We start from the raw sequence: 27,717 nt of genomic DNA, 5'->3' as shown, positions 1-27,717 counted from the left end.
TTGTAAAAAAATAATAATAATAAATAAAAAGTTACATATATATCAATCTAAACCGAAAATGTCATTTTCATTAATGGCTAATAAATTTAAACAAGAAAACTAAACAAAACTCATTAATTCACATCAAAACAAATCTCAATAGAAATCACAAACATCTTATCACAAAGCTACAGGACAATAACATAGCAAAAGCATGTGGAAATCAATTTATTTATATATTTACTTACTTTTTGTTCTTGCAAAGGAATCAATTAATTTATTACCAAAGTTTTAACACTTATGCCAATATAATCATAAGGAATTATCAAAACTTAAATGAAAATAATTTCCTAATTATGAAAAATTTATGGTACTAAACATCCATTAGAATAGATATGGAACGTAACACCAATATAAAATATAAGATATGCAAGAACAACTCTAAGCGTCGTTGTCTAACTCACCAAAAGTAGTTTCCAACTGACGATGACCAATTGCCTTGAAAATCGAAGAATGAACGGACGATGGACGACGGACGACAAACAATAAACGATGGATGAACGGTGACAGATGAGTGGTTCAATTTGAGCGACGAACAAATGCTTCTAGTTGGTTTGACACAGATGCAGATGATTTGGGCGAAGATTTGAGCAATGCGGACACACCAAAACATTGTGAACGAAGATGTGAGTGATGCAGAATGTACCCAAAACGACGCGCAGACGAATGGTCAAACGATTTGACGATGGCGACTCGTGGATGAATGGACGATTGAAGGATGATGAAGAATGGATGAACGATGATCGGATGTTGAAGGACACAATCAATATGTTAGAATGAAGAATGGATGAATGGCCGAACGATTTGAGCATTGTTGTGTGATAGGGTTAGAACGAAGAAAGGGTAGAAGATGAAAGTAGATTCTGAAATGGGGGTTTCAATTTAGGGATTCAAAGCAGAACTCCTGATGAGATATCATACCATTGAGAGTTGTGTAAGAACTCTCGATGAATTATTTAATTCATCGGAAGTTTGGATCGTCTAGATTGTCTTTCGTCCCCAACGCCCGACGGGCATGGTGAGGCATTGGGAGTTTTGTCGAACTCCCGACAGGCCTGTTATGTCTTATATTGAAGTTTATAGTAAAGGCCCAAAAGAAAGAATGAAATGTTAATATTTGGCCTAAGAACATTCAATGATAGGTGCCACTTGTGATGCCAAACTTGCCAAGTAGCTATGAAAGAAAAACCATATGGAAAAACACTTTTCTTATAAAATTTTGTTGTTCATTTCCGATTTAACCTCTCACTCTAGAACTTAGTTTTCTCTCTAGATGTTCTTCATGTTTTTTAGTGATTTGAAGAAGACGGTTGATTCTAAGCATGCAAATCAGTAAGAATGTAGAGAAGGGGAAGAAGGAAACAAAGATTATAGTGGTTCAGTCATTGTGACCTACAACCACATCAACAAGGTATGATTCTTTTCTTTATTTCAAGCTTCAAGTTGTTTCTTTTACAGGTTTATAGATTTTTTCTTTTTGTAGATAGAAAATGAATTCATACTTTCTGATTTTGTTCTCTCAGTGTTCATAAAGAACAACTTCTGATTTGGTAGTTTCTTAGAACTAAAACAAAAAAATAGTCTCTCTATTACAATTGTTTTCTAACATATTATTTCCTTTTCTATATAAGGTGAGCTCAAATAAGGAAGTTTAGCTGCATGAACGATTTGAATGTGATAATCTTTGGCTCATCTTTTTTTTTTTTTTTTCTTTTTTTTGAAAAATAACACTTTATTGATGTATCTGAGAAACATACAGAAGAGTAAGTACATAAAAGCAGGTCAGTTTAGTGTCACGGTAGATATGAGCAATAATTAAATTAAGATATTTTTTCTTTAAGAAAAATTAAGATATATTTATTTACCTATATGACTTGGATCTCTTGTATTTTTTTTTCTAAAAAGCAATTCGACTGATAGAATTTGACATGATAATTATGAGATTTTCAATTTTTCTTTTTCAAATAAATTGGTTTGACCTCATTAGCGAGACTGCCACCTCTTCCTTAGGGATCCTAGATGAGGGTGAAAAAAAAAAAGATGAATCAAAATGATGTCGTATGATAGGATAGATGTCACACATAAAAACAAAGACCACCGGGAGAGATAAGAAATTTGTTAACCCAGTTTGGTGAAATCACACCTACGTCTGAGAGGCTCTATGCCTAGGTAAAAAGAAATTCACTAGTATTTAATTTAGTTCTACAACATACACTTAACTAAAATTACATAAAGTTAGCTTACACATAACTGAATTACTAGGAAGCTAGTTAGACTCCCCCTAGTGTCAATACACTCTTCAATGAGTTTGCAGAATTTGGCTCCCCTTAAAATTGTTATCGCAACAATGATCTCACACTCTTTTCACCTTCAGATGAAAAATCACTTACCTGATATCATTAACAACTCTACAAACAACTGTTTTTTCATAACCTACTTTTGAGAATGCCCGCTTAATTTCAAGAAGGTAATTCATGTACAATCCAACAGTTTCTTCACCAAAACTTTTTCGAACAAGAAAGCTAATCAAAGGCTATAGACAGCCGACCTAATGCCCTAAGAAGTCAAATAAATATATCTCATTCATAAAGTCAACAAGCCATAATCAACAGCAACAAAGAAAGAAAAAATCTTTCCAGTAGATCCCCACCGATAATGAAAGGATTTTACTAAAGGTAGAGACAAAAAATCCAACATAATAAAAGAAAATATTATCTGCCAACCACAATAATAACAGAGGAAATCCTAAGAGAGTGTTGACTCCAATTACCGTCCATATACGATCTATCCTACCTATCTAACCAACCTTTGTTGATTTGGTGGACTGGAAGATTGCTAAGCTCTTATGCAGTAAGTATTTAGAAAGGTAGAATTGTTTTTCTCAATTAAAAATTCCATAGAACTATAAGATCTCTTCTAACCAAATTTTGTCATAAAGAGTACCTACTTCATTATAATGGGAAAAAAAAACTCCCTTTTTTTAATATATGTGACTAGCTTTTTGTGAGGGATAAAAAGATTCTAAACCTGTTGCCAGTTATTATTGTCATTTACATTGAGAGTATTTATAATTGACAGGCAAAATACATTTTTAAAAAATGGAATGGAAGGAGATTATTTGCCAATAAATTAAGGTAAAAAAAAAAGTTGAATGGTACATGTACCTCAAGGTAGATGCTCAATAAAAGTTTGTAGTAGTAAATATTCTTTAACAAACATAGTATATATATATATATATATATAATCATTGTTATAAATTAAAGTAAGAAAAGAGGGACCAAGATGTATTTGATCTATGCTAAAGGTACTTTGTATGGTTTGTACTCGCTGAGTTATCTTGAGGCAGAGAAATTGAATATGAGTTATTATTCTATAGATTGACATGCATGTTTCATATGCTTTTAAATTATTAATATTTGCAACAAACTAGGTGGGACTTACGAGGAGGAGGGACCAACATGTCCATCTAAATCTTTCTATGGGCAGTAATCAATGAGTTATCTTCAATGAGGCAGGGAAATAACTTATCAATGATTTTCCTTTTTGAAATTATCAATAATATTCAATAGCCACAAAATGTGATTTTAGAAAGAAAATAGTCTGATGATTAATTAGACTTTAGAAATCAATTTCTAAAAATAGAATTTAGTGTAGCTTTTGGATGCATGCTTTTTTACCATATTAAGAAGAATGGGTGAATATCTATCCAACTACATTTTAAGTTCTTAAATTTTGAAAAACATGTGCATTTAGTTTCTGAAGTTTATAAAAGTGTATCTTTTTAATTTCCAAGTTTATAAAATAGATCTATTTGGTCTCTGAATTTTAAAAATATACTATTTTAATCTCAAAATTTATAAAAACATGTCTAGTGGTCCCTAAATTTTCAAAATATACGTTTTTTGTTCCCAAATTTATACAAATGGGTTTAAAAGCATTGAAGCATTTTTAATTTGATTATTTAAAAATAATTATATGATATTTAAAATTAAAAAAATAGTTTTAGAGTGGATGTGATTTTTAAAAATTGTTCTTCTAATTTAAAATATAATATAATTATTCAAAATAATACTATAAAAGATCATGAACTAAAAAAATATTTTGAAAACTTGGGACTAAAAGATCTATTTTTATAAATTTAGAGACTAAAAATGTACATTTTTAAAATCCAGACCAAATAACGTATGGTGTCATGGGTTAATTGGCAGTAGAGGTAGTTTTGAAAAAAAAATTCGGAAAAATGGGTGTTTTTGAAAAATTCTAAACCTATTGCTAGTTATTATTGTCATTTACATTAGGAGTATTTGTAATTGACTGGCAAAATACATTTTTCAAAATTGAATGGAAGGAGTGTTGGGTTTTATGTCCTAAAACTTGCAGTTTGTAAAATGATAAACATTTTCTATAATCGATAAATTTATTATTGATTTTATAAATTGTATGAAAGTCTAAATCCAATAAACTAAGACCCATGACTATTAAATGAGTACTTGAACTTTATGTGGAGACATAAAAGATGATCAGGTTTGAGTAAACAGTCAAAATGATCTATAGTACATGAATAAGGTTGGGTACCTTATTCTGGTAACACTATTGGATGTAACCTACTCAGTAGTTGTTACAAAGAGTTGTAAAGTGTTACATACGATGTGATCTTAATTCATACATGTTATGACATGAGGAGTGGGGGCGTCTTATGCAATGAGTTTGAATAAGATCGGACCAAGAAATAAGTCACTCTTACTTTATAATGCTATTTACTATATAAGACTGACTATTTAACCTATATGACCTAAGTAACTCGATTTTAATCCTGAGCTAACTATGAACTCCTGTTTATACGAGATTATCCTTAGATTTGCATAGGTGAGGGTTGACTCAACAACGCTGGCTCAATAAGCCTCCCATTTCAGGCGGTAAGACCCAATAGATAGCTGGGGACATACAGTGCAAGACAGAGTTCACGCCTATCCGATTTAGGGATAGGAGAAAGGTTGTTCTCTCAAGTACTGAATCCAGGTTTTGAAAAAGGAGCCCCACCCTTTCACTGGGTTGAGAGAGTTTGGTTTATGATTGGATCACAAACTAGTTGTTCATTAGAGGATCAGTAGGAACTGGAGGAATAAGACGTAATCTTGGGGGTAAAACAGATATTTGACCTAGCCGTTATTACGAATAGCCTGTGAAGGGTCGACTGCCTGATTATAGTTAAATCATGTAGACATAACATATCTACAGTGAGGGAAGTGCAACTCTGGGGTTTAGTGGAGTGACCCATTAGTTAACGTATGAAGGATTAATCTGGTCCATTGAGTTTAGTCAATTAGTCTCGTATAGCTGGAGCCCATGATCTGTAGGTCCGCGAGATCCCTCTATTAGCTCGTAATTGGACTAGCTCTAGATTAGTGTGATAAGTTAATTTGAAACGTTCAAATTAGAATTAAGGGAATTAGTAATTATATGAGATATAATTATGTGTTTAATATGAGAATGAAAGGGAAAAGGAGAATTTATTTTTAAATATGATTTAAATATATAAAGGTGGATGTGTGTAAAAATTAATTTAATATTTGAAATTAAATTAATTAAGTTTATTTAAAAATTAATTTATGAACTGAATTTTATAATTTTTTTCAGTTTTAAAATCAAAATGGATTTTAAATATCAAGTATTGATTTTGAGATAAAATTAAAAAATTGGAAAATGCGATGCAAAAATGGAATATAAAGATATTCCATTATCCATCTTCTATTTGCTCACACAAAATTCATCACCATTGCCTTGTGTTACTCCAAGCATGAGCTGCAACTCATGCAACTCTCTTCCTTGCATGATGGTCTGCAATATATTGAAGTGTTTGGAATGAATTTCGGGCAGGCAATCAAGAGAGAATTTTAGAGAAAATTCGTGCTAAAGAAAGTGTTCTTCAACAAGATTGTTGCTGTAAGCAATTCTCCATAATTCCTTGATTCAAGCTTGTTTTGAGTCTCATGAGAATAGTGAGGAAGATCTTGAGGTGGTCTGCAACAAGATTTGAAGAAGATTGCAGCTTGAGATCGTGCTTTGAAGAGGTTCTATAAAGATATATCATGAAACTCACTTGTTTTCTACAAGAGCATGCTTTATATTTTGCCAAAATTAATGAATTAGAGTGCTTAAATGATCCTACAATTGGTATTAGAGTATCATATAAGCATTTAAATCGATTTAATTTTGGTGTGGTGAGTGTTTTATATGAGTTATATGAAACTGATGCACTGATATAGTTTTCGGAGTTTTGGCATTTTAATTGTCTTTAATTTCTCATTTAAATTTGTAATATGCTCTTGTTTGATGAGCTTTTATGTGTTAGCAAGAGTCTGTAATTTATTTGGAGTGAGTAGAGTTGAAATGAAGATGTAATTGAAGAAACAAGTGAAGGAGGCCGAGTTGTTGTTCCAGTTTTCATCTTCTGCTCAAAATCGTTGTTGAGGTTCAGTTGCTAAGTGATTGTCTAGTTCTAGGCGTTACACGATATGAAGAAAAGCTATACGATTGTATAACAATGGGCATTGGTCGTTGTGATGTTGAATGTTAAACGATCGTGTACCTACAGGAGCTAAACGATGTGTTCAAATGCTATATGATAACACTACATGATCGTTTAGCTTTTTCGTGGGAACTAAACGATACGTTGGATTTGCTATACGATGGCACTGCACGATCGTGTAGCTATGGCGTGTGCTAAGCGATACGATGAAGTGCTATGCGATAGCGTTGAGCGATCGTCTAGATGTGATGCTGAGCGATCGTATAAATGCGGTGCTAAGCAATGCGTTGAAGTTTCTATACGATGGAACTAAACGATCGGTTAGCTACGATGCTGAACGACGCAATGATGTTCTATACGATTGAGCTAAGCGATCGTTTAGTTGCGGCGGACACTAAAAGATGACATGAAGTGCTAGGTGATGGCATTAAGCGATTTTGTAGTTTTACCCGAGAGATAAACGATTTCATTATGCTATAGAAAGAAGACACTTAGCGATCGTGTACCTCTTCTCAACACAAGGCGATGATGTTAGACGATTGCCTTCAGTGCTACACGATCAAACTTAGCAAGACTTTGAGGTTGGACTGAGAGCAGCGGGTTCGACCAGTTTTCTCAAGGTCCAATTCGGTTAAACCTCAAAGGGTTTTTGGCTGGTCCAGTTTTAGACTTTGTTGGTCCGGTTCAGACTCATCTAGTCCGGTTCAAGATGCTTGGGTTCAGTTTGGAGCGGTTCAAAGACGGTTTTGAAGCTGTTTGTAATACTTAGGTTTCTGTTTGCTTGTTTATACCAAAACTAAAACCATATCAGTCTGTGTTTAATTATTTATGCATTTGATCTATGTTATAATTAAATAAATCTTGTATGTGCATACAGTATGTCATTTTGATTTAAAATCCCACCATAGGAAGCATGTTACATGCATTGAAAGTGTCACACCTTGCCCCAGACCACCCTCCGTGCCTAGAGAAGGGCGTGACTGACAGCAGTTATCAACCCTTTGGTTGACACTTACTACCTAATAATTCTTGCGGAAATAACTCTGATACTAATGAATAAATTCAACAACCAACTGATTAAGTAGGCCCATCTTATATTACAACAATGTAACGTTTATACAACTCATAGACTTAACAACAAAGTTTATAACAACAACTGTAAAACCCTCCGGAAGTGTAACTGTGGCGTGTGGCAGACCTTGACCTTAGTAGCACCCTGGAACTCCTCACTTTCCGCTACCTGGGGGGGGGGGGTGTTAAACATAAAACATGGAAAACATGAGCTATAAAGGCCAGTGAGTGGTGCCTTTAGATAAACAAATAACTTTGTCAACAGAAATATATTTTTGGGAAAGCAATGCATAGTCAACAAGAACATTACTACAAGTTCATTATTATTTTCCAGCCCAACCGCTGGACAATCCTCAGCTCGACCGCCAGTTAAAACAACCAACCCCAGCTTGACCGTTGGTTATCACATAATATATACATCTCCAGTACTTTCACACGTATACTAATACAACAACAATTCCTGTGGAAACTTTCCCTGTACCCTATTATCCCGCCAATATGCACATCGACTATTTTTTCGCTAGCTATGCTTAGGTAACTTGACTATATTTCCCGCCGGTCATCACCGACTATAATTTCCCGCCGACCGAAGCCGACTATATTTTCCTACCAAGTACCTTTTCAAGTATGCTAACTATATATCCCGGGTACAATTCCAATTTCCAACACAAACATACAAGCAATATCTTAACAAGCATAGTAATCAGATAAACACATATCCCTCATATACCAATTTAACATTAATATATTTACCTATATATAGAATTCATATCAACAATACAACACATAATAACCACTCACTTTGGTTGGTTAGGAACTTTCCTTTTCGAAGTTCCTTAGGTTTCATTGGTTTCACTTTTGAATCCATAAAATCTTAGCTCATAACTCCTCGTGGTTTGTCCGGAATCATCAAAACATTAAGACTGACCCAGCTTACCCGACAGCTCGGCTCTTCTGTCGTTTCCTCATTCTCTAACCCGATTCCTTGGAGCTTCTTCTCCGGTAGCTCCACCATGAAAACTAGACTCTTTTAGCTTTCAGATGGTTGTAGAATCACATAAAACGCACAAGTATTCTGGGAGAACTCCTCGTTCCAAGTGGATTCTACTTTTCAGACTTCACTGTCCAATGCGTCCTCTTTGAACTTCTATGTCCAACGCATGGATTTTACTCTAACGCAAGGTTTCCTCAACTTTTCCACTCTTCTTAAATGTATTTTGAGTTGTGATCTGAAGAATGAAGTCTTTGGTCATATTTATAGGCGTCCAAGATTGCTCCATGGCCGACACTTCCTACTTGGCCGCATGACCAAGTGTCTCTTCCTTACACCATCAATGCAATCTTTGCATCAGCACAACCCAACGTGTCTTCTTCCTAACAAGCCACATGTCTGAATGACATCCTCCATGAGTTCATCCTTTATATGCGTCTACGAACTCTTGGATGTTCAACGCATCACTTCCATTTTCCTTCCTTCAACTGCATGCCATCATCAACAACCCTTCCAACGCATCAACACAACTTCTTCCAACGCATTGGTCCCTTCCAACGCATCAACACAACTTCTTCCAGCGCTTTGGTCCCTTCCAACGCATCAATACAACTTTCTATACTTAGCCAAATTTCTAAATTTTCTCTCCTTCCAACGCATCTCACACAACATTCTATACTTAGCCAAATTTCCAAATTTCCCCTTTGCCCAAGTACTCTTTCCAAGATCTTGTGGCCAATGCATAACAATGCCTAGTCCAACACTTAGTCAATTTTCAGGGATTTAAGCTTAACTCAAAGCTACTCACATACCAATGCCTAGTCCAACACTTAGTCAATTTTCAGAAATTTAAGCCTAACTCAAAGCTACTCACATAGCAATGCCTAGTCCAACACTTAGTCAATTTTCGGGGGCATAACCTAAGACATGCATCACATATATTACGTTCACAATATTTATGTCACCAAGTTTTTGATGTCGTTGCTAGGGACTTGGCAGCTAATAGTTTGTTGAGTTTTGTGTTTTTGCAGGCAACCTTTTTACCTTGGGAGATTGTAGCTTGTGCGATCAAGTTGCAAACAATATTAAAGTGTAGGTGATGTACCGAAAGCCAGTATTGACCCCAAGATAGAAGGGCAATCAGAGCAACCTGTGCCCAACAATTACTGGAAGTTCCAATGGTCAGGGCTAGCTTCTTGACCTAAGCAATTGAGAGTAATCTTCTGCATGTAAGACTCCTTGTGGTGACATCACTCCAATTTCTCCAGGGATGTTTTCTCCTCTATCTTTACCTTGCTTTCCTAGTTAGTTTATTTTTATTGTTATTTAGGATATGCAGCTGCTTTCTTGGATGTGGTGTGTTTACTCCTTGTAGGTACGGCAATAATTCTCCTTCGTGCGCAGTACAATAGAAGAATTCCCTCCATCTTTCAACGCATGGTTTCGATTGCATGAAATCTAAAGCATGGTCGCAAGTGTATTCTACTCAAGGTCCTTTTCTTGTTATCCTTTAAGCATTATCCTTTTGAAATTCTCTTTGTCCGATTGCTTTCCTTTGCGATGCATCTATGATGGTACGTGTAATTCACTACATCCGCCAACTAAGTATCACAAAGCTCACTTTACTTTTAAAGCGTCTTCAAAATTTGATAGTCTAAGTTTTATTATGTGCAAACCTTTTCTCAAACATTTGTTACTGCATTTCTGTTGGTTTTGTTTTTAACTTTGCAGCGAGAGCGCTGCCAACCTCTAAGTTTGGGGGTGGCAGCGATCCTGGAGAAATGCGTTCACTACATTGCGATGCTATAAAAAAAAAAAAAATCAGGAATAACAACTGCACTGTCAACACAATGGGGAAACCCATGTTGATAAGAGTTAAGTTGTGAAAGGAATTACCCATAGTTGGATGTCTGCATGACACACGTGGTGGCAAGCCAAAACCAAAGTAAGTTTCCAGGATCAACGCAAGCGCAACTCTTCTGTCTGGCGCAATCCAAATTAAACCAAGACAATAGTTGAGTTGAATATGGCAGGCAACCGAAGTTGGCTCTTTGCATGACACATATGGGGGCAAGCCAAAACGAAGAGCATAACCAGGTTTAATGCCGAGTTCTGATAATAAAATCGCAAAGCTTTAAGTTGTTTTAAACGAACAAATTCTTAGAAGCTAAACGCAAAGTTGCAGGGAATGAGTAAAAACTTTTTTAGCAAAGGCTTGCGGAATTTAAGCTTAGAAAAGATCTCTTTGAGGAAGTAGCCGAAGTGGAGGAGAGCGTTGCTACCATGGTTAGAGGAATGAGTAAATTATATTTTGAGAGGCTGGTTAGTGGAAAGGAAAGCCAAAGGGTGAGTTAAGAATTTCTTGAGTATAACGCATGCTTGAGAACAAACATGATTCTAAGTTTGGGGGTGTGATGATGGGCAGAAATGCATGTCATTATTGACCTTTTATTTAGAATTATAAGGGCTGTTAAGTAGAATATACGATGAATATGTTAGGAATTCATGAGAAAACGAGTTTGCGTTGATCGGCATTAAGAATCTCGGCTAACCCACTTTTATGCATTATTATGCGTTCAATTGTTTATTTTTGTAGTAATCGTAGAAATCGATCGCATATGCGGAAACCGGGCTATCGCAAAGACGACCGCATGCGGGGAATCCCTCCATCGTAGAAGCGAACTGTTGACTTTATTGTTATATCTTTAAGCATGTGGACAAATATGAATATGAATGAATGAACAAGTCCATAAACTTGTAACGCAAATTTTTAAGTCATACAATGATGCATGCAAGAATAGAATGATGACTTTATTGTCTGTATGTGATACTACTTCTAGATATGCGTTATTTATGAGAATCTAGTAGTATATTATGCATTTTCACAAGTTTCCTTACGTTGGAACCAAGTATAATTCCACCGCAAGTGTCTCGGTGTGATCCGAGGTCGAACATAGGGACTGTTTGAGGATTGCATTATGTTTGTGATACATGTGACCAAGGATTTTTCAATTTATAAAAGTTGTTGTGTACAAGAATATAAACATGCGATAAAGTAAAGTAAAACGGTAAATTTGCGATAATAAAATAAATTGTGTTAAAATAAATTGCGATAAAGTAAATCTAATCTAAGATGATACAAGATACAGGTTTCCTGATACAAGATACTGAGGTCAAGGCTGACTGTGAAGATATACAAATATCGTGTTATGCAGTGGCAAGTCTTATGTGTGAAACAGAAAGAGAAAAAGATAATTAGTACAAACATCGCAAGTTCCTTAATTGCGTTAAAGGCATAAATACGGTTTCGCTTTTCTGTTGACGTACATCTCTCGATGATCGGCCGCGTTCCCACATCTCTATGGTGAAATAGGGACAAACGTAATGAACGCAAGGTTGCTTCCATCTCTAGAAGTACTTCTTGCTTTAGTTAACGCATTCTTCTAACCTTCTCTCAATAGATCAGAATAGCATCTTCACTTCTGCTCTCACAGGTGAAGATGTCGTCTAGCATGCTTTAGCTAAATGTATTTATTTCTTTAGCACAAATTAAGTTACTTGTTTAATTCATATTAATTACCAAGGGATTAAGAAGACTTTATGAAGAAAACGATAAATGGAGGAACGAAAATAGACAGAAAATGGGACATGAAAATGATCGAGACATTCAATATTTCTATTCAGCGTCTGATACATGATTCGTGAATGAAGAGATTAAGAAGATGAAATACACTTGATGAAATAGAGTTAGAAACAAATACAAATAAACGACAACGTTTTGACGTTGATCTGAATGGAGATTTGCTTGCCGATGTGGATGGATCGTGCGGAAGGATGAGCTTTCCTCTCAAGCTCGCTCAACCGGTAGCAGGGATCTGAGTATAGAGCTTCACAGTGGGGATTTGGTAGAATCGCTCTAAGACTCACCTCTCGGCCTTGTCTCTTTTCTTCTCGGATTTCTTCCGATCAGTACTTAGCTCAGCCTCTCTCTCAATAATTTAGCATCATTTCGCCCCGTATCAAGTATATTTTCTCTGGGTATTTATAGGTGAAAAGCTTTGACTCTTGACTTTTGGACCCCACTTATTTTTATGGCAATTCCGAAGATGGAGGAATAAATATTTCTTCTGTTATGCAATCAGACTGTCAGATCTGCACAACGGTTAGTTGTACATGTCTCGCAATCCTCCGCCTTTGCGTTGCACATTTGCATCTTTCGATCGTGTGTTGCATGCAGGGTTGTTTTTATTACCACATGCGGTTGAAACTCAGCTCTGGATTGACTGTTGCATTGCACCATCATTGCGTTAATCGTCTCTTCATTGTTGATTGACGGGCGCAATGTGACAGAGATGCGTTGTTCAGTTTCTCGTTGAGCCTTGATCGTAAGTGGTGACTTGGTTTCTTGAAAAACAGAATAGAAATATCTTCTTCTTCCATCTTGATGATGTTAGTGGGTGTATTCGTGATAATTTATAATTATTGTATTTCTGAGCTAATTTTCATACAATCAACGCATATTTTCTCTCTTTTGTCCGCAATATCTAAATAAGGCAGTATAAATAACTTGTATTTCTACAAGTTATCACGAACACATACATTCGATGTATGGATATTGTGGCCATCAATCGCATGCGTCTATCGCATAGAAGTTGCGGCTGTGAAGCGAATGTGGTCATCGCAGAGAAGTTGCGGCCATCAAGCGAATGCGGTCATCGCAAAGAGATTTTGGCTACATAATGATAACCGTAATAGAGGGATGAACACAAGGTTGGTCGAATGCAAGCATGAACGCATACCTCGGGAGAATCAAAAGATGATGTTGACATTTCACCTATCATGCCATTAGCAATAGAGATTCAGAAAAGGACCATCACGCTGCGAGTGTCAGATTTAGAGTAGGTCCATTAATGCTATCGGCGATCAAGCTCTATAAATATAAGCCGTGGAGCAGAATTTCAATTCATCCAAGGTTTTCTGCCTGAGGTTCCCTGCCTTAGGGCGGATCTTGTGATCTAGACGAAAGCTGCTTGAGATCTCTTCATCTTCTTCATCCATTCCGAGTGACAACCGGAGCCTTTGCCGAAGTTAGAGCTCGAGAGAGTCTACTCCACCGCCCATCCATGGCACCATCGGCAGCCTTGACACACATCTGTTGGAAGCAAGACATTGCTTCCAGCTGGCCCTCCATTTCTCTTCTTTCCTTGTATTGTATTACATTATGCTTTAAGAGATTAATACATTTTGTGATTAATGCATTTCTATATTTTCTTTCGATTCCATCTCCATCTTCATTTACTTAGCATCATTTACTTTCATTGTATCACTAAGTGAGATTGCTAGAGTATCGCATACTTAATCATGCGGATTAGGGATATGAAGCATGTAGCAAACCATCGAGAGGTGTACGTTATGTGAGTGTTGTAAGAAAACCTTATTTGCTTAGTGTGAAGCTGTAGTAACGCTTGTCTATAAGTGGACGCAATGCCTGTCTATGAGTAGAATCAGCAGCAACTAACCATCTGGGAGAGTAAGTAGTTGATCGCATTAAGCAATGTAAGCAAGTGTTCGCTAGAGATAGGAATAATATTACATCAACTAGGCTTTTGTGATTACCTTGTCTTATGTATGTGTCCATCACCCTTTATAGCTACAAGAGAGAGAGTCTAAAGAAAGAACCTAAGACTTGAAAGAGCTAGATTAGAATCGAGGCTTAAGAGAGCTAGTTTAAGATCACATAAGTAAGAATGAAGACTTTGGAATAAGTTCCGTTTGCTATTACACATCGCGTGCATCTTCGTCAGGTGTGTATAACATGATTGCATAAGTTTGCGTTGGCTGGGGTTACCCTTATAGTCAAGCTTAGAGTTGCGATGAAGACATCCTCACCTTTTTATCTATTTTTCCATGCATTTTACTACGCGTCAACCGTGTCGTGTCTCTACCTCTTAGTCCTACTTCTACCGCTTAATCTGTTAGTTAGGAATAGAAGTAGTGCTTAGTTCATAACCCTCACCATTCTTTTATTCTTCGCCGCAAACACATTTCCACATAACCTTTAGCTACAAGTCCTTGAGTTCGACCTCGGATCACCCGAGAAACTTGCATTCTCGTTATACTTGGTGAGAGCGCAAGAAAACTTGTGACAGGAATGCATGTTCATTGCATATGAGATCAACGCGTATTTTACATTGCAACGCATGACCACTGATGCATGAGAACAAATGCATAACCTAAGACATGCATCGCATATATTGCATTCACCAAATTTACGTCACCATGCTACCAGGCTCCTTATCTTTATTTCACATTGTCATTATGTATTTCGATTTCATTTATAGAATGGAACCTACATTTCTACATCTGTTCACTCTATTTACATTACGCATGAGTAACTAAACTTTCGAATGTGTTGAGAAGTACTTAGCTAGCATAACCTAAAATCTTCATTACTTGCGATCATCTTGTCTTATTTTGCGTCCATCACCCCTTTAGAGCAACTCGAGAGAGAGTTTAAAGAAAGAACCTAGACTTGAGAGAGCTAGGTTAGAATCTAAACTTGAGAAAGCAAGATTAGATCCGCGTAAGCAAGAGATAGAGACTTAGAGATAAGTTCTGTTTGCTAACATGCATTGCATGCATCTTAGAAATAGGTTAGGGTAGTATGCGGTCTTCTTGTGTATGTGTGTATCATTCATAATTACAAAGACAAGAATAGTGGCTTAGACATAAGTTCTATAGACACCATCGCATACATCGCATGCGTTCTAAAACTAGAAGCTATAGCATTTGCATTGAGAAATGACTTGCTGTCGTATGTGTGTAGCATGATCGCATAGCGTGAACGCAATCTTAGGGAGTGTTAGCTAAATCCCTTCTCAACCTGTTCCCTTGCATACTCATTGTACTTTCGTGTTATTAACTCTTTTCTCAATTCCGCCGCATAGACTTTATACCTTAAACAACATACCAACCAACGCATTGTTTTATTTGTCACTGCAAGGAGATCTGAAATTACCATCGCATACTGTTTCCATAGTTCCTGTGTTCGACTCTGGGCTTACCAAGCAACTTAGTAGGATTTATACTTGGATCTTGCTAAGAAAACTTGCATGCACAACGAATATTCCACCATCGCATTCTACACCATTATTTCATCGCATTAACCACGCATCAATAGTCGAGGTTTTGTGGATGTCGTTCATAGTGTTCAAGGTGTTTGTGATCTTGGAGATCTTTGTTGTGATCGTGCTGTGTAGTGGTCGTAGTGTACGAGCGTTCGCGTGTTGCCGTATTGCTGTGATCGAGTGTTCGTGATCAAGGATCTTGAAGATAATCCTCAAAGGTATGTTAATTCCTTCCCTTGATTGTGTAGTAAAGCATGTTGTAATTTCTGTTTTTCGCATAGCCTATTCTTTCCGTTTGTGACTGTAATTGTGTATGTTCATATATGATTGAAATTTGGAAAGATCCTTCCACTGCTCATAGAAATCCTCTTATCTGATTTCCTTCACTTTATTCTTTCACAATGGATTTGGGACGATCTTGCTTCCGCTCAAAGGTTCTCTTGAATAAAAGATCCTTCACTATCAATGTCTATTACTGGTAGACAATGACATTTTGCTATATTTATAAATAAGTTGACTCATTTTCTTATATTTAAAAACATCCTTTTTTTCAAAATAAATATTAGGGTAAACAAAATTGAACTTAAAACTAACCCGATCAACAAACTAGTTTCATTTGGTCAATGAAAGGCTCAATCATCCAAGGTCGACTCTCATTTTATATTGTCAAAATTAAATTTTCATAAATGTATTGATTTTTTATAAGAAAAATACTTAGGCGCATCTTGGACAATACCTATCTTTGTGCATCTCACCAAATTGTCCAATTATAATTTATCATGTGACAAATTCTTTCTACTTCTTTTCTGGAATATTTTAACTTTTCTTTTTATATGTGTGATGAGAGTAGGATATATATGGATAGGTGATATCTGGAATACACATAAGTATTATCCTTTTCATAAAGATTGGTCTCCCTCAAATTAGTGGCTGAATTTCCTATGGTTGAATAATTATTACCGACCTTAAGTAATTATTATTTTTTAAAACACAAACAAACAAATAATTTGCACGTATTTACCAAAATAACTATAGTTCATCTCGTATAGTTTTTGTACTATCAACCTTAAAATCAAAGGTTATGTCCTCATCCACATATTATAAAAAAAATCTATATATTTCATATTATTTTAATTTTACATCTATTATTAATGTAATAATTTTCATGTTTAATCATCATTTATTAAACAATTTTTATGTGTATCACTAATACACATATATAGCTTAGGCATTAGTACCAATTAATAATTGATTGCTATCCGTTTTTTTTTTTTGTTATTGATATTAAATTATTTCTAATTTTTAATCAATTTAATAGTATATCAACAATAGACCAAATGAACATTGGAAGTAATTAACCAATAAAAAAGTAAAAAAAAATCATTGATATATATATATGCTTTAAATTCTATTTATACGAAAATAAGCTTATTAACTATAACTTCGGTACAATTTAACTAAAAGTTAATGTGCTATAATTCTATCTTTATATAAATTTGTGTCCTATAACACGAACTCTTGGATATGCTGTAGTTAAGTCATAATTTACCTAAATGAAAGAAAAACAACTCCATGATGAAGATAGAGAGAGAACAAGTCTTTTCCAAATGACCTGTCATGTGACTCATGTCCTAAAGTACAAATTAAATAAGTGTTTCCCACAACATTTAAAATAGATAACCATAAGCTTAATATCATCTATATTAAAGTATATAAAACGACAAATTTACATTGACGTATATATTTTTCAGAGACAACGGGTTTATTTTTTTTTAAAAAAACTAGTGGCTGGATTTTGTATGGTAATTAAAAATTACATGTTGTAAGTTATGTCTACCTTTTTTTCCCCTTAAATCCTATTTTAATTTCTCAAACATTGATTCTTTAATTTCTAAATTTTTAAAAACATTCATTCTAGTTATTGAACTTTAAAAATTAGTTATTTTGGTCCATGCTATTAAAATTTTATTACCTCATAAAAAATATAGTGAGACAACTTGTATTTTTAGATGATTAAGTTGTCAAATAAATTAGTTACACTTAAAAATCTAGGGTTTTAATTTTGAATTAGGTGGTAATATGATTTCCATAGGAGATCTAGAAAGTTATTTTGGGTTCAAGATTTTGACTGTTAGCTATTTGTGTGAATTGGTCATTGACATTTTATTTTATGTTCCAACCCATGTTATATGGAATTTTATCCTTAAAAGTTAATCAAATTTTAATGATAGGAAACAAAATAAACACTTTTTTGAATTTCAGGGACATAAGCAGATGTTTTCTAAATTTAGAAACCAAAATAGAATGAAATTCAAAGTTCATGGATTAAAATTAGTATTTATAGCTTTTTAATATATATTTAATTAATTTTTAAATTTTTATGAATAATGGTAAGTGGCGCATTATTAGCTACCATATTTGCAAATAATTTACATAAATTAAGAATTTATAATATCATTTTTTTTTAATTGTTAAGTCTATCACTTATAGAACTATAACATTAAATATATCATTTTTTAGTCTATTAGTGATAAATCACTATCCATATAAACCATTTTTATGGTCTACTATATTGGTGGTAGACCTAGAATTGATAACCATTTTTATGTTTTCTTAGCAACAGTTTCAACATATGTGATAGATTATTATTTTAGGTCTAGTTTGGTAAACTATTTCATTCTTGATTTTTTATTTTTAAAAATTAAACCTATAGGCACTACTTCTACTTTCAAATTTCTTTTTTTGTTATTTACTTTTTACCAATAATTTTTAAAACTATGTCAAAATTTGAAAACTAAAAAAGGTAGCTTTTAAAAACTTGTTTTGTTTTTGGAATTTGACTAAGAATTCAACTATTGTACTTAAGAAAGATGCAAATTATTGTATGAAATGTAGACAAAATCGACCTTAAGTTTCAAAAACCAAAAACAAAAAATGAAATGGTTGTCAAACGAAGCTTTAATTTTATGTTTAATTTTCGTTAAGTTAAAATATTTATATTATAGCCATGGATTCGTTTATTGGATTTTTATAACATAATGCAATATCAATAACATTTTATTGAATGAACAACTCAATAATACTTTTATTGATAAATAGAATATGTTTCCAGTATATACGAACTACGAGTTTTAGGATATTCCCAAAAATCTCCCACTTGGACTAATACTCCAGTGGGTTATAAATATATACAAATACAGAATGTTGAGATAAAGGGAGAAAATACAAGAAGGAAGGGTATCTGTATACCCTTGACATTCTCCCACTTGCCCTAGATCATGAAGCTCGTATTCCTAGTCCGACCTAGTGTCCCTCGAACACTTTAGTCCTGAAGGCCCTCGTAAATGAATCAAAAATATTTTCTTTAGAGGCTATCTGCGTGACTATCGCATCTCCTTGATGTACTATCTTCATGATGAGATGGTATTTTCTCTCGATATGTTTTCCGCATTTGTGGCTTCTTGTTTCCTTTGAGTTCGCAACTGCTCCACTATTATCAAAATACAGAGTATAGGAGATCCATATTTGGAACCACTTCCAAATTTATCAGGAACTTACGTAACCATACGGCTTCTTTAGTTGCTTCACATGCAGTTACGTATTCAATTTCCATCATGGAGTCGACTATACAACTCTGTTTGATGCTTCTTCACACTATAGCTCCTTCATTAAGAGGGAAAACTAATCATGAAGTAGATTTCATAGAATCTACATTAGTTTGAAAATCAGAATCAATGTATCCCGTAAGAATCAAATCCTTAGGCCCATACACAAACATATAGTCTCTCATTCTCCGGAGATACTTGAGGTTGTTCTTAATAACAATCCAATGACTATGTCTAGGGTTAGATTGGAACCTGCTAACAATTCTAAATGCAAAACGTATGTCAGGATGTGTATACAACATAGCGTACATCAGACTCCCAATCACAGATGCATATAGAATTCTTTTCATTTCTCAACTTCTTGAGGCATCTTAAGACACCATTCCTTTGAAAAATTAATTCCATGTCTAAAAGGTAACATACCCTTTTTGGAATTTTGTATATTATACCTTGACAACATTTTGTCAATATAAGATGCTTGAGATAGTGCTAACGATCTGTTCTTGTGATTCCGAACAATTTGGATTCTAAGAACGTAATGTGTGTTGCCTAAATTTTTCATTTGAAATTATGTTGCTAACCATCTTTTTACGTTAGCAAGAAAGCTTGTCTCATCCCAATGAGCAAGATATCATCAACATAAAGGACTAGGAAACCTATAGTTTTGTTGATTATCTTCTTATAAACACAAGATTCGTTAACATTCTATTCAAAACCATAATATTTGATCGCAGTGTCAAATCTTATATTCCAGGATCTAGATGCTTGTTTTAACCCATAAATGGATCATTTAAGCTTGCAAGTTTTTTGCTCTTGATTCTGTTCAATGAACCCTTCTGGTTAAGACAATCATATACTTTCATTAAGATCTCCATTCAAAAAAAACTGTCTTGACATCCATTTGCCATATTTCATAGTCATAATATGCAACAATGGACAAAAGTATTCTTATAGATTTTATGATGACAATAGAAGAGAAGGTTTCTTCATAGTCTACCCCCTCTCTTTGGATAAAATATTTTGCCACGAGTCTGGCTTTATAGGTCTGCACCTTTCAAGTTTGGTATCGTTTTCTCTTATAGTCCACTTGTAACAAATAGGATTGACCCCATCTGGTTGATCTATAAGTTTTCAGATAGAAATGAAGTACATTGACTCCATTTCTAGGTCCATGGCTTTAGTCCATCGATCTCTATCTACATCTTCCATTTTCTGTTTAAAGGTTAATGGATCCTCTAAGCCATCATCAGGTATGATGACATGAGTTTCTTCTAAACCCATATAGCAATCAGGCTCCTTCCCACTATGTCGAGACATTCTCAACTCTTGAGAAAGATGTGACGGAGCAACAACTGTTGTTGATGGATGTAAATGAGAATTTAATGCATTGATTGTGTATCGCAAACAACTCGTTAGGTTGCTGACGTACATATGCGCTTTGCGAAAATGATAATGCGATACTATGTTCTAAATGTATGCGATGATAATGATATGCATTCGTAGTATGCGTTCGTGTAGTGCATGTCACAAGTTTTCTTACATTGGAACTAAGTATAATTCCAACGCAAGTTTCTCAGAGTGATCTGAGGTCGAACACGGGGATTGTTGTGATTATGCGATACTGATGTGGTATATGCGACCGGTAAACATCAAGAATAATGAATTGATTTGTGAAAAGTAAAATGCGATGAAAAGTAAAATTGCGATAAAGAATAGAATGTGATGATAAAAAGAGTGTGGTAAAGCCAGTCTTGTGAAATGAATCAGAAAAAGAATGGGTTAAGGGAAAGGGCATTGCAAGTTCGTCAATCTTATTGAGGATGCAACTAAGGTTCCGTTTTCCCTTGGCATACACCTCTCAGTGATCGGCCGCATTCCCATATGTCTATGGTGAAACAGGGATGAACGTGATGAATGCGAGGTTGTTTCCATCTCTGGAAATACTTCTAGCTTTAGTTAATGCATTCTTCCAACATTCTTTCGAGAGGCGGAATAACATCTTCACTTCTGCTCTCATAGGTGAAGATGCATCGAGCATGCTTTAGCTAAACTTAGCTAATTTCTTCAACAAAGATTAACTTACTCGCTTAATCCTTCCCCTTTACCCTGGGGGATGAGTTACACGATGAAAGAAATGGATGATGAATGTATGGTGCAGAACAGAGAGATGATGATGAATATGATAATGACATTGAAATCTAAGGATAAGAATTTGTTACAGATAGTAAATGAAAGATTAGAGATGAACACAGTAGATGAATGGGAAATAAGAACAAATATGGAATTAGTGTCAATGTCTTGACACGGATCCCAATCGGAGTCGATTTGCTTGCTGGCGTGAGGTAGAAATGAAGTGGAAAGCTTCCCTCTCAGGCTTGTTTTCCAGGCAGAAGTGATCCTTTGCACAAATCTTTTTATTCGGGAATGGAAATAATTGCTTGCTCCAGAGACTTACCTCTTGGTCTTGTCTCATCTTTCTCCCCGGATTTCTATGAATTGCCTCTTTAGACCAACCTGCTTTCTTTGAATTTGATGAAGCTATTTATAGACCTTGGCTCCTTCTGCATTAGTGATCCTACTCTGAAAAGTTGATAATTCCTGCCATGGCATAGTGGATACGTCCGCTTTACTCCACGTTCAATTTTTCAGAATCGTACAACAGAAATGTTGTACAATGTCAGAAGTTCTTGCGAATGTGTTGCTCTTTACATCTTTGATCGATCGCCGCATGCGTTGAAATTGCTTTGATCTTTTATCGATTTTCGCATGCAGTGGAAATGCATTGATCATTTGAGTCCATGATCGATTGTCGCATGCACTGCAATTGCATTGTTTTTTTTCGTTCTTGATCGATTACTGCATGCAATGTGGATGCGTTGTTCATTTTTTTCCTTGAGCGGTTGTCACATGTGGTGACCTGTTTCCTGTAAAATAAAGACATGGACATTCCATTTACCATCGCAATGGGTTAGCGGGTGTGCTTACGACACTTTAAAATTTTTGCGTTTCTAAGCCAATTTCTATATGGTCGATGCAACTTTTCCTTCTTTTTGTCACATAATCTAAATAAAATGGTATAAATAACTTGTATTTCTACAAGTTATCAATGGACCAACTTGATCAACAACTCTTATTTAATTTGTAGTTTTTCAAGAAATTTCATTTAATACTAGTTTACTACGTGGTTTATGATTCCGAATATGATTTTCTTCTAAGAATGTAGCATTTGTTGATACAAATACTTTATCTTCTTGAAGATCATAAAAATATCCACATTTTATTTCTTTAGAGTATCCTACAAATAGGCATAATTTTGAGCGCCGTTCCAATTTCTTAGGGTTTTACACCAACACGTGTGTCGAGCATCCCCAGATTCTGAGTGATGCAAACTACCTTTACGTCATCTCCACAACTCATACGGTATTTCTAAAATACTTTCTGAAGGAACCATGTTCAAAATATATATTACAGTTTGTTGAAATGCCTTGAATCTGTTTCCTAACGCTTCAAACAACCAAGTACGGGGGTCTCGCTATGTAGATGATATGCTCATAGCTGCAAAGTCTAAGTCTGATATTCTGAAATGGAAGAATCTTCTCAGTGCTGAGTTTGATATGAAGGATTTGGGTACTGCTAAGAAAATTCTAGGTATGGAGATTTATAGGGACAAAGATAAGAATAAGCTCTTCTTATCGCTGAAAGGATATATTCAGAAAATATTGTCCAGGTTTGGTATGTCATTAACTAAGCCTATAGATACTTCTAGTGCTGTAAAAGCTCGTTTGTCATCTGTGCTTTCACCACAGTCTGATGCTGAGAAGAAGTACATGTCTTGAGTTCCTTATACTAGTGTAGTGGGAAGTTTGATGTATGCTATGGTCTGTACTAGGCCTGATCTTGCCCATGTTGTTAGTGTTGTTAGTAGGTTCATGGGTCAACCTGGGAAGGAGCATTGACAAGCCATTAAAAGGATTTTTCATTACCTTAGATGTACATTTGATGTTGGTCTTGTTTATGGGAATTGCATAGAGTGTTTAGTGACCGGTTATTCTGATTCTGACAATGCTGCAGATGTTGAGAGTAGGAGGTCTATGACTAGCTATGTGTTCACTCTGGGTGGTTCTGTTGTTAGTTGGAAGGCAACCTTACAACCTACAGTTGCTTTGTCTACTACTGAAGCAGAGTACATGGCCTTGATAGAAGCTGCTAAAGAGGGAATATGGCTGAGGGGGTTAGTTGGTGATCTTGGTTTGCATCATGACCGAGCTATTGTATATTGTGATAGTTTGAGTGCAATATGTCTAGTAAAGGATCAAGTTCATCATGAGAGAACTAAGCACATAGATATAAGGTATCACTTCTTAAGAGGTGAGCAGAGAGTTAAAGTGATGAAAATTGATACTGTTAATAACCCTGCTGATATGTTCACCAAATCGGTTCCACAAGGCAAGTTCCAACATTGTTTGGACTTGCTGAATGTTTTGAATTGTTAGTGGTCCCCTTTGTAGGACACTTTGTTGCATGAGGGAGAAGTCTGGGTACGTCTGGTGATATTGATTTATGTTGCATTTGGTACATCTATTATCTAGAAGAGAATTCAAATCAAGGTGATGATTTGTTGAAATGCCTTGAATCTGTTTGTTGGCGCTTCAAACAACCTATTCTAATTTCATATTCAGCATATTTATTTATTTTTATTTATTTACGATTTTGATCCTAGGATTTAAAGTAGTGCACTATATAAACTCTCTAACCCTAGAGGCGCCATTTTTTGATGTAATTTTGGAAAACATTCTCTCTAATAATATTGTTCTCCCTTTGCCCATAGACGTAGCTAACACACTGTTAAGGAACCATGTATATCTATGTGTCGATCTTCTCTATCTCTACGTTCCTTTTTGTATTCTTTAATTGTTAATTTCGTAACACAGTTTGTACTGCATACCCCCAAAAGGATTGAGGTAACTGAGCGTAACTCATCATCAAACGAACCATGTCCAACAAGCTTTAATTTCTCGTTTCTGCAACACCATTTGGTTGCAGTGTTCCAGGTGCTGTGAGTTAGGATTGAATTCCTTAATCTACTAGATTGTTCTTGAATTGTAAATCCACATACTCACCACCTCGATTTGATCGAAGTGTTTTGATTCTTTTACTTAATAAGTTTTTAACTTCTATCTTAAATTCATTGAACTTTTCAAGAGTTTTAGACTTGTGAATCATTAGATAAATATAGCCATACCTTGAATAATCATCAACAAAATTGATGAAATATTCCTATCCTTCTCAAGCTTTTGTTAGTTTCAATAAGCATGCAGTGAAAAAAACATAATTACTAAATACTATAATTCATTAATTTTAGCTTTAAACTTAAGCATGTTCATCAAATGACAAGTGGGTTTCAGAAATACCTGTCAAGATCTTCTTCCTGCAAAATCAGTTGCAATATTCTCTTCTACTGGTCGTGAACCACCACTAAATCTTCCCTACTATCCTCTAGGAATCTTAGATTGAGTTGTGGGACTCAAAATAAGCTGGAATGTGGGAAGAATTTTGAGAGGAGAATCAGGTTTTCTGCAGCAACTTGAAGACCTTCTTCTTCAATATGGAATATCACCAAAAACCCACTGTTTGCATGCCTAATCTCAACCAAATGAACTTGTGTTTTGTATCTATCTTTCATGCAATCAAATTGCACACAAAACACACAGTTCCTACTTTGCAAACACCAAAGTGGAAAGATCCCACTTTGGGGTTTTGAAATTTCTGTTTTATTTTTTTTAATTATTTTGAAAACTATTTTCAATATCAAAATTCAATTTTAAGTTTTAATCTTTAATAAAATTTTAAAAAAAATAATTTTACCAAAAAATAAATCAGTTAATTAAATTTTATAATTAATTAATAATTAATCAAACAATCTAATTAATTTTATTAATTTAATATCAAATTTTAAATTAATTTAATGCCAATTCCACCATCATAAATTAATATTCATGAAATTAATATTTAAATCATATTTAAATATTAATCAATTCTCCAAATTCGGTTAGTTCTATAATTAAACGTGTAATTATATCACATATAATTTCTAATTCCCTTAATTCAACTATGAACATTTCAAATTAACTCATCACGCTATTCTAAGGCTTATTCCGCTTGTGAACTAATAGGGGATCTAATGGACATACAGATCATGGGATCCAACGATCTGAGATTAATTGGCTAAACTCTTTAAACCAAATTAACCCCCATTTGTTAACTATCAGGTCACTCCACTAAAGCCTAGTAGTTGCACTCCCCACACTGTAGATATATTGTTTCCTGGCAAGGTCGAGTTTCTCGTCCACCGTAAACCCTCGCTACACAAATAATATTTATAAACCACCGAATGAACTACTTATATTAACTAGTAGTACAAGCAGCAAGTTCGGGGTTGAACCTTAGGGAAGTGCAGAAGATCAATTCATCAAAGCTCATTTTCAGTTAAAGAGATAAATGGGGGGGTTGGTGTGGATTGATAAACAAAATTGCATAAAATAAACTGCAAGAAAAGTAAATATAGAAGCGCAATTAATCGAGATATCTTAGCTTAGAGGAATGGATTCACCCAATGTAATTTAGATCATTGAACCAATTTATGACTTAAACTTTTTGTTTATGCATAGCCCAATTGATTGGAATCCCAACAAATGGTCCTAATTAGCTAATTAATCAAAATGCACATAAAAAGAATTCGCTGCATAAAAATTAACAAATTGCACAAAGTTCTAAGGATTACGCTAAGATGAGTGTTTAACTTCCAACGTCTAATTAAACAATCAATATAGTTTTTCTCTAGGTTGCTAAGAGCAGTCCTTTTTGCCTAACTAACCTATTGCTTCAATAGGATTAACTTATATGCCAAATATTACAAGTCAATCACCAAGCATAGGAATCACACAACAAAATTATTTGGCGTCAGTCAACAATTAAGCTCATGCAATTCATATAAGTAAATTTGGATTAAAACCCATAGACAAGTTGTATACATCAATAAATCGAAATCTCACGAAATTACATCGAGTTCCTCTGAATCCCTAAACTAAGAAATCAAAACCTTACCTTCCCATGGAGGATGAGAATCTATAATCTGGAATTACTCGATTAACTACTAAAGAAACACCCAAAATACAAAGTGGAAGAGAAACAAAAAAGGGGAAATCCGGCTGGAGGCCGAAGGTGGGTGAATACTTCTGACCTAAAGTGAAGAAACATATATATAGAAGTTGGTTGTAGCATCACAATGCTGCAAGCAGCATTGCAACTTTGCCATGCCTTGCGCGCATGTCCGTCATGATGTTCGTAGCATTACAACGCTGCCCTATTTTTAACCGAATGGGTAGCTACTGCCTTGTAGCGTTGTACAGCGCTCAACGCTCCCGTTTAGGGGTGTTTTCATTTGTTTCTGTCCTTTTGAAGTCCAGTTGCTCAAATTAGCTTATAATTCTTTAAATTAACCCCGAATAGCTCGTAATGACTGATTCTACCTTTAAGATGCTCAATACCTACAAAATCATCAAATAAACACATTAAACATATTAACGACCTAGAATTAAAAAGAGGAAAATAACACATTTTTGGTGCTATCAAATACCCCCAAGTTAATCTTGATCGTCCTTGAGCAAGGTTGAATCACACATCCATATAGAAAAAATATTATGCTTGCTCAGTCACATAGGTCATTACTCTAATCTCAACATCTATAAGGATGAGATTTGCAATAAAAAATGCAATCAGATTACAATCAATCAATGAAGCACATTTAGAAATGATTCTAAACTTTTCATACATGACTGAGTCAAAAGCCCGCAAAACCCAGAATGGTTTTATAGGGCTCTTAATTTGTTTTCCCCCTACATTGGCTCAAAGATTCAAGAGCCAAGCTTCCTAGACTCAACTTTGTAATGACACACTTAAGGAAACCAAACTTTTATTTTATTTTATTTTATTTTTTCTCATTTTATTTTTTACTTACACAACAGAGGAAGCCTTATCTAGACACATCACCTTCATTTTGGCTTGCCCACATGGGTGTCATACAAGTCATCCAATTATGAGCAATGTCTTCTAACAAGGTGCCGAAGCTTACTCATTCCTCGGGGCACTTTAGCTCAGAGGGAAACTACGAGTGTCATAGCTGCCCCAGGTTAATCATAATCCCAAGAAAGAGGAGTAATCCCTTTCAAAAGTAACATACAAACTTGCTTTCACTTTACAACACACTCTGCCTTTTACAAACTGATTTTTACATACTCTACACTTGGCTTTTACAATACAAAACAAGAGTTTGGCAAAAATTTAGGCATTATTAGG

At 34.9% G+C, this 27,717-nt stretch overlaps 1 long non-coding RNA gene across 1 annotated transcript; it reads left to right on the top strand.

Moving 5' to 3' along the window:
• Positions 1-274: 274 nt before the first annotated feature.
• LOC120069975 (uncharacterized) lies at positions 275-11,397 on the top strand. The gene is made up of 2 exons (XR_005479739.2): positions 275-1,450; positions 9,662-11,397. It is a non-coding gene; the product is annotated as an uncharacterized LOC120069975 (long non-coding RNA).
• Positions 11,398-27,717: the final 16,320 nt, after the last annotated feature.

This window comes from Benincasa hispida, chromosome 3 (genome assembly GCF_027475165.1).
Source record: "Benincasa hispida cultivar pf3 chromosome 3, pf3_genome.v1.1, whole genome shotgun sequence".
NCBI classification, from domain to species: Eukaryota; Viridiplantae; Streptophyta; class Magnoliopsida; order Cucurbitales; family Cucurbitaceae; genus Benincasa; species Benincasa hispida.
The sequence above is the reverse complement of the archived record's forward strand: the minus strand, read 5'-3'. Positions and strand labels throughout refer to the sequence as shown.